The following is a 13,338-nucleotide window of genomic DNA, read 5'->3' as shown; positions in this document are numbered from 1 at the left end:
GGGTGTCAATGGAACCAGATGTCCGATCGACAATCCGAATCCAAATTTTAACGGAAAGGATCAGGACACATTATAAGGATCAATGGACTTAATTCGTGACACTATGGTAAGATCCCAAACTATTACCGTTCGGATCCAAACAACTAAGAAAAGCCGATGAGACAGTCCTAAATCCGATTTAGTATAATATTTTATGAAAATACCCTCCAATCTTTTATAACTTTTAGTTATTTTTTCAGGGGTATTTTAGTAAAAATAAGTCATGCATTTTTTGAACAATTTCTACTTTTAGCATTTGTTTCGTTCATCTCTCAATAGCGGTGTCAACGGATCCCCATTGGATGGGATCCATCTACTTCTCCGTCACGATCCATTCAAATCCCTTATCAGACGGATCGGAATCGGAGTGTTCTTCAGATCCTACTTCCCATGTCTCAGTCACGATCCATTTCAAATCGGACCGTCCTAGTATGTCATACTTTCGGACCGTCCTAGTATGTCATACTTACGTTGTACACAGTTAAAATTCTGAAAAGAGGGCGAGGGTAAGGGCAAGTTTCAGCAGAGATGACGCAGCAGATTAGAGACAAAAGTCAATGGTTAGAGAAGGAAAAGAAGAGGCTGACTCGGGACTTGAGATAGATGAATGACAAAATAGTGAAAATAAAAATCGCTCGAAAAATAAATATGGCTTATTTTTACTAAAATACCTTTGAAATAATACTTAATGTTATAAAAGTGAATGGTATTTTTGTAAAATAATATAATAATATCGGATTTCGGATGGTCTCGCAGGCATTTATTAGTTGTTTGGATCTGATCGGTAATTTTTTCGGATCCTATGATCAGGATCCAAAATATGCCCATGGTTCCTAGAAGTGGTCCTGTCCATTTAACTTCGGACTCGGATAGTCCATCAGACTATCTCGATCCTTTGACACCCCTATCACACCAGTCTTGAGTCACCCTCTTCTCTTCTCTACCATTGACCTTAAGTCCCCAGCCCATTGTGTTGCCACCACTGCCGCTAACTCTCGTAGCTACTACTCACGCTGACACTCGCCCTTCCTCACCCTCTTTTAATTTTGTAAAATGTAAGTAGGAGCTAGTAGGATACTGCGATGAACGGTCTTATTTGAAATGGATCATGACCTAGACATGGGAATTAGGATCAGAGTAACACTTTGAATCCGATCCTTGAATGGATCAGGACTAAGACACAGGTGATCCGATCCAATGTTTATCCATTGACACCCCTAACCTCTGTTGTATTTCCGAATATTGATTTAGGCTAGGGGTCTTTCCTAAGTAGGAAAAGGGGGCGAATATACAATTTTCTTTACATATAATGGAAAAATATTGGGAAATGCACTAGTCGAAATGTTTCTGAGAAGTTGAATAGAAATGGATGGTCGGAAGAAAAAAAATAGGGCAATATTGGATGTTATGTTGGGACCGATCAATGTATCTTATTTTATCATTAAATGCCCTACCAAAAAAGAATATTATATAGTTCCCGTATAGCTAGCCATAAGGTTCAATAATTTATAAACAAATACAAGATATCTAAACCATTGAAGGTCTCTCTCTCTCTCTATCATTTCGAAATAATAAAAGCCATATGTTGTGAGGGTTTTGACTCTCCATTTAAATCCAACTTACCAAATCAAATCTCCATACCCTCTCTAAAATCCAAAACTCACGTGGGAAAACAATATGACCAAAATCTCTGAAAAGCATTAGCAAAACATGTCACAGTTATATCTCTCTTGAAATCCAAATTAGAGCAGAACCTCTCTCTCTCTCTCTCTCTCTCTCTGGAGCTGTTTGATACTACTTGTTATTAATAACTATATAGATATGCCCCACTAGCATTTCCACTTACTACCTCCATATATATATATATATATTGAATTGAATTGGCAAGGGCCCTTGGCAAAAGGAATACAAATCCCATTTCTTCACAATCTCTCCCCGTTTCTCTCTGCCTCCTTTACCATTCTCTCTTTCTCTCCGCTCCCTCCTCACCTGGAGAAACAAAGAGATAGAGAGAAAGAAACCCGTTCTCCAATTTGGATAAGGCTCCTTAATCCTCCCCACCAAATCAGGAGCCACATATTTTCAGCCTAATCCTATTTAGATAAGAGAGACTCAAAACTCTCCATAATCTCCTTCCTATAAAACTGGGCTTAGAATCTTTCATGCGTTAGCCGTTAGGTTCTATTTCATGACTACCATCAGCTCCAAGAACGACTAGCTTAGCTTACCTTCTTTTGATTTTTATGACTGAAATCAGGTAGAAATTAAGTTACACTCATCTCAATATCTTCTCTTCCGTTCATGGACTCTCTGAAAGAAATTGAAGGCAAAAGCATTCATGATCCTTTGGGTAAACGGATGTTGAAAACAGTGAGGTGTATGTATGTGCCCGGCCCTCTAATTGTTGGTGCAGGACCTTCTGGCCTAGCGGCTGCAGCGTGCCTAAAAGAAAGAGGTGTCCCAAGCATGATCCTTGAAAGGGCCAATTGCATAGCCTCGCTGTGGCAACTCAAGACTTACGATCGCCTTCGACTCCATCTTCCTAAGCAATTCTGTGAGCTACCACTCATGCCCTTCCCTCAATCCTTCCCAATGTACCCAACAAAGGAGGAGTTAATTGCTTACCTAGAGGAATATGCAAAGCACTTTGAGATAGAACCGACCTTCAATGAATCGGTAGAGAGTGCCGAGTATGATCGGACGCTACGGCTCTGGACGGTAAAAACGATGGGAGTGAAGAATGAGGAAAAGGAGTGTGTTTGTCGATGGTTAATTGTGGCGACTGGGGAGAATGCTGAGGAGGTGAGGCCAGAGATTGATGGTTTTGGTGATTTTATTGGGCCTGTTGTTCACACAAGCTTGTATAAGTGTGGAGACGCCTTCCATGGGAAGGAGGTTTTGGTGGTTGGATGTGGAAATTCCGGCATGGAAGTTTGCCTTGATCTTTGCAATCACAATGCTCGTCCATCCGTTGTTGTTAGAGACAAGGTATAAACCATCTCTCTCTCTCTCTCTCTCTCTCTCTCTCTCTCTCTCTCTCTCTCTCTCTCTCTCTCTCTCTCCATATGGTTATATATGTTCAATCACAAATTCCATATTATCTGAAGAAAACATATTTTTTTCCCTCTTCTAATGTTTCCAAAATATGAGCCATTCGAACAAAATTGTTCCAAAATATGAATAAAACCCAGCAAGGATTTCGCAGTGGAAAAATCCCAGAAATATGTAGAAGAAAATAAAAAAAGAAGAAATACGATATGTCATACTCTCTCTTCCTCACAGAAATATGTACAAAAACCAACCAGGATTTTTTTGGTCTCTGGATTCCAACAATACAGTTTTTTCTGTCTATAATAAGATCATGGGCATAAACAAAAAAACTGGGTTTCTACTTAAATTTGATACGGATTTACTCAGTGTACTTTGACAGTTCTTATTTCGACCCTTCTTTTTGCGACGGTTTTAACTGCAAGAAGTTAGTTTCAGCACCGTCAGCTGCTATTTTCCTCCTCTGTTCCATTACTTTCTTGGGCTTGGTCGGCACGCGAAGTTTTTCTTTCTTTTCCTTCTTTTCTTGGTAAGATGATTAAAGAACTTTTTATATGAACTCGTCCAAATTATAAATATATATAACAGGAAACGATAGCTCACACTTGGGGAAGAACATGGATGTGGCTATTCCCATTACATCATTGGATAGAAGAAGGGAGTGGGCATCATTATCATACTCCTTTACTTTTTCCTGATTGTAGGTGCACGTTTTGCCTCGAGAGATGCTTGGGAGATCTACTTTTGGGCTGTCCATGTGGTTGCTCAAGTGGTTCCCTATTAGAATGGTGGATCGATTGCTACTACTCATTTCGTGGTTGATGCTTGGTGACACGGCTCAGCTAGGGCTTGACCGGCCTCGGCTGGGCCCACTTGAGCTCAAGAACCTCACTGGAAAGACACCTGTTTTGGATGTAGGAACCCTCGCAAAGATCCGGGCCAGAGAGATTAAAGTCTGTCATAGAATCATCTCTTCTCTTGTTATATCATTTGATCTGTCCCCTTTTGTCATTTGAACTAACGAAAAGCGCTTGTTCAATATGTCAGGTATTGCCCGCTATAAAGAGGCTAACAGAGGGAGGAGCTGAGTTTGTAAATGGGAGGATAGAGAACTTTGATGCAGTGATCCTAGCAACTGGTTACAGAAGTAATGTACCCTCTTGGTTGAAGGTGAGCCATATTGCTTAATTGAATTATTTCAGTTTGCTAGGAAAAAAGTTTAGGAGTTGTTTGTTTAAGATTATGAAAACCGATTGTGTGCCAAACCGATTATTGAACTCAAAATCACTTCAAAATTTGAGTATAATGACAGGTTTCACACTCACAATCGGTGCTAAATTGAATTATTTCAGTTTGCAAGGAAAAAAGTTTAGGAGTTGTTGGTTTAAGATTACGAGCCGATTGTGTGCCAAACCGATTATTGGACTCAAAATCACTTCAAAATTTGAGTCCAATAATTGTTTTCGCACTCATAATCGGTTGTCATAATCTTAAGCAAACAAGGCCATAGTAGGTAGAGGCCCTGTTTGTTTTCAATTTTGATAATCGATTGTGAGCTCGAATCAAAATAATTTTGAGTCCAACATTCATTGTTGGTCTCACAATCGATTCTAAAGACCCAAAACAAACAGGGCTTCTATCTAAAACGATCGAACGGGTTTTGATCTAGCAATTGGTAATTGATCATAATCTAAAATGAACAGGGTGTAAACGTAATTTTGAGTCTAATAATCAGTTTTGTGTTCACAATCGGTTCTGAAAATCCAAAACAAACTGGGCAAGTGTAGGAAGGATTCATTGTCATATCTTTTGTAGTTGAATCGCTTTCTCTTTCTAAACTTCTGGTATTTTCTTTGTGAAGTTTGATCTTACTCATTCGGGTTATGGGTGCTAATTAATCTTGCTTTTGGTAATTAATGCATTTCAAGTTCGCTGATGAGAGTTGTTTGATCGTTATTGTTAGGAGAGGGAATTCTTCTCAGAGGTAGATGGATTGCCAAGGAAACCTTTCCCCAACGGGTGGAAAGGGGAATGTGGTCTTTATGCCGTGGGGTTCACCAAGCGTGGTTTATTAGGGGCATCCATGGATGCTAGGAGGATTTCACAAGACATAGAGCGATGTTGGAAAGCCGAGGCGCGAAATTCATGGCCTTCTCTCGCTCACAAACGTCGTCATGACTGACGCATACAATCCCCCATACTTTAATTCGACGCATGTAGAGAGAGAGAGATTAAAACATTGGAGAAGAATGATTAGAGAAGGAAGGTGGCGATTTAAATATATGAGGTATGTGATTTTGCTTTTGAGTGAAAAAAAGTGGTGGGCCTGTCTGTCCTGTTCCTCAATGATGCAGGATGTGGGCCTTGTGAAGGTGATGAGAATGAAAGAGGGGGACCTTAACAGTCTCACTGAGTGTACAGCTTGTACCATAGTTACCAGGCTCGTGACCAGTTCAATTCCTAGTGAAATTAACAGACGAAAAGCCTAACCATGATAATTTGTTAGCCAAATAAGTCCCGTTTGGGGGTTGAGTGAACTTGGTAATTATGGTTTGTAAATTTCCAATTTTCTAATTAGGGATGACTGCACGTGTTTAGAAAAGAGTTATAGAATGTGGTGGCCATGTTAGCATATTTTGGATTGGATTTGAGAGGAGTGCTTCAAATCTAACGGGTTTTCTTTTGTTATTATAAGCTTTTTTGTTTTCAAATCTCAATTGAGATAAAAATTGAATTGAAGAATTAGATACATTAAGTGGGTCGAAGTTATTTGGGGTGACATCTGTGTGTACTATGCATGTGTAGAAAACCCAAATAGGGAAGGGGCAAAAGAAAGAAAAACAGAGGTCTTTATGAGCCCATATGGATGACAGCCTTGTAGAGTGTTCGGTAGGACGGACCACATCTCCATACTAGCTGGTATAATCGGACGTCACTTTTTGTGGGTGCGTTTCAATAGAGGGTGATAAATTTGCAACTAAATGTGTATACATACATCTTCTATATATAATAAAGAGGAAGGGTGGTTCACCGTTCACTGCTGAGGTGGCAGCCCTCCCCTTCCTCCTTCGAATCTATGTGGCACAAAATTTTCCAACGTGGCAATTTTTTTCTTTTTTAAATCTTAAAATACGCTATTAATATGCTATTACATTCTAAATCAGTTTTGAGGATAACAGATTTACACTACTAATTTTACTACTATTTTGCGTTTGCCTTCCATTTTAAATTAGTACTCTAAATCAGTAATTCTTATAAGGTGGTATACCATTATTTATTGCAACCGAGTGCAATTCTGGGCAAGTTTCAATAAACTTTTGGTATACCATGATTTATTACAGCCGATTGGCTTTCTTTTTAACGTGTCATTTTCCATCTCAAAACTTATATATAGATTCCTTTTCAAAAGTAACAGCTTTAAAAATCGATTTTTCCTTTATTATAGCCATTAATCTCTCATTAAGATTTCAGTTACCCTAATCAAATTCGAAAATTTTGGAAAGTACGCAATTAATCTCATCAAAGCCGTTTACCATCCTTTAATATAGAAGTTTCATAGCAACTTTACAAACGCATGCATCTCAGTTTAAAAAGAAAACTGAAATTTTAAAAAAAAATCGGTTTCTCACTATTTAGCACTCATCGTTTTGGCATGTATCTTCATCTCGATGTTATTTTTTAGGGATTGCTTTTTATCCTTCTATTTGTGGAGTTTTATTTATATTTATTATGTATTTTCCTGATCTCAATGTCTTCTTATGTCTTTTCAATCAAAATCAGAGCTCAAAAGATCTGTGATTTTAGATAATTTGAGAGGCAAAAGTAAGCCCCCCTTTTCCCTCTTTGTCTCTATTTTTGCTTCTCTGTTAGGGTGGAAAGGCTAGGATCTTTTCACATGGTTTGATTGAGGGCGATGGGGTATGGAAAACAACAACTAATTAGCTGTCGACATGTGGCCCCAGAAGGGCCCACCACAAATCCAGCATCGGCCCAGGGGCAATCCGGTAATTACCTAAGAGTGGGTAAACTTAAACCCACAAAAGAGCCGACACCTGTCCTGGGGTAGGTAATCCAACCACCCCAGGTCTCTCTCTATAAAAGGCCTCTCAAGGCTCAAAGCAAGGTGTAATAACTTATAAGCTACCACTCCTAAATTTTTGGCTCTGCACTTCTGCTCATACTGACTTGAGTGTCGAAGGGCCCGTTCGGGGCAATGACTCCGGGTTGGTCTTCTGACCTCGTGTGCTCTTGTGCAGGACTCAGCTCCTTTGCTTCGGTTCCTCGGGTCCTCCAACTCAGCTCTTACGTCATTGCCGTATCTGTTACCGATTTAGGCCTAACAGAGGGTCCTACTCTTTTGTACTTCATTTAATTTTTCACTTGGTCAGAATTTTCTTTCACCCACCTGTTGCACATTATTCTATTAAAGCAACTTTGTCTATTGTGCTTGACTGATCTACTTTGTCATTTAATTTTGTTCTGTACGCATATGCTTTCTTCCTTTCATTTGCATGTGTTTAGAGTGCCAAAACCCGCCAGCCCCTCGAAGGTATAAAAACACTTGCACCTGGATTTTCATTTGTTTCATGTGAATCTCTTTCGGATTGCATTTAAGATCTAGGTACAGATCATGCTAATTTCACTCAATCGATCATTGCAGTACACCCTTTTTGCGCAGTTTATTTCATAGTTTTATGTTTTATTTTCATTCATCTTAAAGCACAACCTGGATTTCCAAATGCATATTTTTTATAAAAACATTTCAAAAGCATAATTTCTTCGTCAGGCTGTGCATCGCACGGGGTGGTCAACTAGTATCTATGTATAGATGTAGACATATTTATCTATAATTTCAAGAATTCCAAATTGAACTTGACCCCTTGCAAAAACCAAGCCAAAAGGGCGCCCCATTGGATTGTGTCATCCAAATACATTTATTAAGGCACTGAAAAATAAAATGTCAAAGAAATGATAATTCCAGTTTGGTAACGTTGATCCAATGGGACGCTCCATTAGATCTACATCACCTAACCACGTTTATAATTACTCTAAAAATGCAAAATTGAAGATGTTATAAATACAATTGCGTAACGTGGATCCAATGGGGCACCCTTGTTGCTGGGATTTTTCAAGGGCGCACTTAAGTTTAGCATTCCTCATATGCTATGTTTAGTGTGAAAACTTGGGTGCCACCCCCTCAGTGTATTTTAAAAAGAAAATAATGCAATGACCGAGAGGAAGATCGATGGGTGAGCCCAACAATGAGTATGTGCCATGTGTGCAAAAAAGAAAAAACTGTTTTTTGTTTATTATCCAAAATGAGGGGGGGGGGGGGGGGGGGGGGGGGTCCATATTCTCAGTTTGGCTAACATTACTGAAGTCTTTTTTTAATGACTTTAATGACTAAATAAATTATACATTTATATATGTCCGTAGCTCTTAAATATATCTCAACTGTTATTTTCCCCATAGTTATTTGATAGGCACAGATAGATTTTCTCCTTACAAAGTCCCATTTCGCCCCCTGATGATGCCAAAATATGGATCCGTGATCGTGCGGCTAGTAGAGAACCTCCGCTGGACATCGACAATCACAGACAAAAAGGGTTAGGGGGTCCGGTCTTGGTCCCGGACGTCCACTTTGACACCCGAATCAGATTTCAACTCAACCAGATAAATGAATAGCAAGATATTGGAGTGGATAACAAAGTTACCAGACTCAACTAAGGGTTCTTTCTGGGGTATGACTGATTCAAAGATGAGTGTAGGGTCCGGCGGAAGGGGAGTGCAGCCGTCCAACACCTTTTCTCCTCCTTTCCAGTAGTTATATCAACCTTATTCTCAGTTTGGCTAACATTACTGAAGTTTTTTTTTTAATGACTAAATAAATTATAAATTTATATATCTCCGTAGCTCTTAAATATATCTCGAATGTTATTTTCTCCATAGTTATTTGATAGCTTGAAGATGTAAATTTTTTAAGGGCGCAGATAGATTCTCTACTTACAAAGTCTCGTTCGCCCCTTGATGATGCCAAAATCTGGGTCCGTGATCGTGTGGCTGGTAGAGAACCTCCGTTGGACATCTACAATCACAGACAAAAAGGGTCAAGGGTCCGAGCTTGGTCCCAGACGACCACTTCGACACCCAAGTCAGATTTCAACTCAACCAGATAAATGAACAGCAAGATAATGGAGTGGATAACAAAGTTACCAGACTCAACTAAGGTTCTTTTTGGGGTATGAGTGATTCAAGGATGAGTGTAGGGTCCAGGAAAGGGGAGTAAGGGCATCCAACACCTTTTCTCCTCCTTTCCAGTAGTTATATCAACCTTAATGGTGAAATTTTAATCAATCGGAGGTCTTAAAATTCTGTTTAAAAAAAAAGCTCGTTAAAATATTCATCGGGATGATTGAGTTATGGCATTTTTAGCCAAGAAAGCATTAAAACAATATTTTGGGATTGAAAGGGAGTTATTTAGTAAAACATCCGTAACTCTCTCATTTTAAGACTGAATCAAGTTCATGGCAAACATTTCAGAAAAAGAAGGAAAAGAAAGGGAAATCTCCAGTTTCGTTCCTTCGACCATCTCCTACATTTGTGCTTCCCTCCATTTCAAGACCGCCTCTAAAATTAGGATAAGTTTGGATCATTGGGGCTTGATTTGGGGTGTTTGTTTGTTTTCTTTTCTTTTCCCTATTGGATTGTCTTGCTCTGTTTTGGTTGGGGGCTCTCTGGTCTGCTTTAGTGTTCCTTTTGGTTCTCCTTTTGGAGTTCTTTTTTGTTTCCCCTTCTGCTGTGGGGTTGCCTTTTGGCTTTCATGATGTATCTCATTTTTCTTTTAATATATCTGGTAGGGGTCTGCCTAACCTCAGCTTGCCCATCAAAAAAGAGAGAAAAAAAGAGACTAAATCAAGTTAAATCAGTCTCAACATACCCATCTCGAGGTTTTCTTTCAAACCCAACGAATGGCACCCAAAAACTCACAGGCATGAGAGAGTTATGGTCCCTTTTTTAAAAACCGTGCGAAATGTCACCCAAAATTAAAACCCCCATAAGTCCCTCATTTTAAGTCCAACAGTGGTGAAATTTCAACCAATCGGAGGCCTTTAAAAATTCTCTTTAAAAAAAAGCACGTAAAAAAATTCGACTGGATGATTGAGTTGTGGTCTTTTTAGCCTAAAAAGCGTTAAAACGTAATTTTGGGATTGAGAGGAAGTTATTTAGTAAAACATCCATAACAGTCTCATTTTAAGACTAAATCAAGTGAAATCAGTCACTACATACCCATCACGAAGTTTATTTCGGACCCAACAAATGGCACCTAAAAAACTCGCAGGGATGCGAGAGTTATGGTCCTTTTTTTAAAGACTGCACAAAACGCCACGCAAAATTAAAACCTCTATAATTCCCTCATTTTTAGTCCAAAAGTGGTGAAATTTCAACCAATCGGAGGGCCTTCAAATTCACTTTTAAAGGAAAAAAAACTCGTCAAAATATTCACTGGGATAATTGAGTTACGGTCTTTTTAGCCTAAAAAGCGTTAAAACGTAATTTTGGAACTTAAAGGGAGCTATTTAGTAAAACATCCATAAGACTCTCATTTAAAGACTAAATCAAGTGAAATCAGTCTCTAGAAACCCATCTCGAAGTTTATTTCGAACCCAACATTTTTAATCCAACAAATGGCACCCAAAAAACTCGAAGGGATGAGAGAGTTATGGTCCTTTTTTTAAAGACCACACGAAACGCCACCCAAAATTAAAACCTCTACAATTCTCTCATTTTTAGTACGAAAGTGGTAAAATTTCAACCAATCAGAGGGCCTTCAAATTCACTTATAAAGGAAAAAAAAAAACTCGTCAAAATATTCACTGGGATGATTGAGTTATGACTTTTTTAGCCTAAAAAGCGTTAAAACGTAATTTTGAGATTTAAAGGCAGTTAGTTAGTAAAACACCCATAACTCTCTCATTTTAAGGCTAAATCAAGTGAAATCAATTTGTACATAGCCATCTGGAAGTTTTCTTTCGAAGCCAACAAATGGAACGCAAAAACTGATAGGGATTAGAGAGTTATGGTTCTTTTTTTAAAGACTGTGCGAAACATCACCTAAAATTAAAACCTCCATAACTCTCTCATTTTAATTCCAAAACTGGTGAAATTTCAAGTAATCGGAGGCCTTCAAATTCTCTTTCAAAGGAAAAAAAAAACTCGCCAAAATATTCACCGGGATGATGGAGTTATGGTCTTTTTAGATTAAAAAGCGTTAAAACGTTATTTTGGGATTGAAAGGGAGTTATTTAGTAAAACATCCATAACTCACTCATTTTAAAACTAAATCAAGTTAAATCAGCCTCTACATATCCATTTCAAAGTTTTCTTTCGAAGCCAGCAAATGGCACCCAAAAACTCAAAGGGATGAGAGAGTTTTGATCATTTTTAAAGACCGTGAGAAACGTCACCCAAAATTAAAACCTCCATACCTCACTCATTTTAAGTCCAAATGTGGTGAAATTTAGACCAGTCGGAGGCCTTTAAATTCTCTTAAAAAAAGCTTGTCAAAATATTCACTGGGATGATTGAGTTATGACCTTTTTAGCCTAAAAAACGTGAAGACGTAATTTTAGGATTGACAGGGAGTTATTCAGTAAAACATCCATAACTCCATCATTTTAACACTAAATCAAGTGCAATCAATCTCTACATACCCATCTCGTAGTTTTCTTTCAAACCCAACAAATGGCACCCATCTCGAAGTGTTCTTTCAAACCCAACAAATTCAACCCAAATACTCATAGGGATGAGAGAGTTATGGTCTGTTTTTAAAGACCGTGCGAAACGTCACTTAAAATTAAAACCTCCATAACTCTCTCATTTTAAGTCCAAAAGTGATGAAATTTAAACCAATCTTAGGCCTTTAACAATTATCTTTCAAAGGAAAAAAGCTCGTGAATTTATTCACCAGGATGATTGAGTTATCGTCTTTTTAGCCTAAAGAACGTTAAAACGTAATTTTGGAATTGAATGGGGTTTATTTAGTAAAGCGTTCATATCTCTCGCATTTTAAGGCTAAATCAAGTGAAATCAGTCTCTATATACCCATCTGGAAGTTTTTCTTCGAACTTAACAAATGGCACCCAAAAACTCATAGGGATGAGAGAGTTATGGTCCTTTTTTAAAGAGCGTGCGAAACGTCACCCAAAATTAAAACCTTTATAACTCTCTTATTTTAAGTCCAAAAGTGGTGAAATTTCAACTAATCGGAGGCCTTCAAAAAGCTCATCAAAATATTCACCGGGATGATTGAGTAGTCTTTCTAGCCTAAAAAACATTGAAAGGTAATTTTAGAATTGAAAGGGAGTTATTTAGTAAAACATCTATAACTCTCTCATTTTAAGACTAAATCAAGTGAAATCAGTATTGAAACGTAATTTTGGGACTTAAAAGGAGTTATTTAGTAAAACGTCCATAAGTGTCTCATTTTAAGTCTAAATCAAGTGAAATCATTCTTTAGATTCCCATATCGAAGTTTTCTTTCGAACCCAACAAATGGCACCCTAAAACTTAAAGGGATGAGAGAGTTATGGTCCTTTTCTTTATGACCGTGCGAAATGTCACCCAAAATTAAAACTTCCATAACTCTCTCACTTTAAGTCCAACAGTGGTGAAATCTCAACCAATCATAGGCCATTAAAAATTCTCTTTAAAAAAAAAAGCACATAAAATATTCACCAAGTTGATTGAGTTATGGTCTTTCTAGCCTAAAAAGCATTAAAACATAATTTTGGGATTAAAAAGGAATTTTTTAGTAAAACATCAATAACTCTCTCATCTTACATCTAAATCAAGTGAAATCAGCGTTAAAACATAAATTAGGGATTGAAAGGGCATTATTTAGTAAAACATCCATAACTCTCTCATTTTAAGTCTAAATCAAGTGAAATTAGTCTTTACGCTATCTCGAAGTTTTCTTTCGAACCCAACAAATGGCACCCAAAAACTTAAAGGGATTAGAGAGTTATGGTCATTTTTTTAAAGACCGTGCGAAATGTCACCCAAAATTAAAACCTCCATAACTCTCTCATTTTAAGTCCAACAGTGGTGAAATTCCAACTAATCGGATGCCTTTAAAAATTCTCGTTAAAAAAAAAAGAACGTAAAAATAATTATCGGGATGATTGAGTTATGGTCTTTTTAGCCTAAAAAGCGTAAAACGTAATTTTCGGATTAAAAGCGAGTTATTTAGTA

The 13,338-nt window shown here is 37.9% G+C and overlaps 1 pseudogene across 1 annotated transcript; it reads left to right on the top strand.

The window, feature by feature from the left end:
- The first annotated feature begins 1,952 nt into the window (after window positions 1–1,952).
- LOC143845582 (indole-3-pyruvate monooxygenase YUCCA2-like) lies at window positions 1,953–5,394 on the top strand (annotated as a pseudogene). The gene is made up of 4 exons (XR_013234479.1): window positions 1,953–3,027; window positions 3,792–4,040; window positions 4,135–4,257; window positions 5,051–5,394. The product of XR_013234479.1 is annotated as an indole-3-pyruvate monooxygenase YUCCA2-like (transcript).
- The last annotated feature ends 7,944 nt before the right edge of the window (window positions 5,395–13,338 follow it).

Source organism: Tasmannia lanceolata, unplaced genomic scaffold (assembly GCF_043159265.1).
Source record: "Tasmannia lanceolata isolate RefF3 unplaced genomic scaffold, GAP_Taslan_0.1 ptg000015l, whole genome shotgun sequence".
NCBI classification, from domain to species: domain Eukaryota; kingdom Viridiplantae; phylum Streptophyta; class Magnoliopsida; order Canellales; family Winteraceae; genus Tasmannia; species Tasmannia lanceolata.
This window is presented reverse-complemented; position numbering and strand designations above follow the sequence as displayed.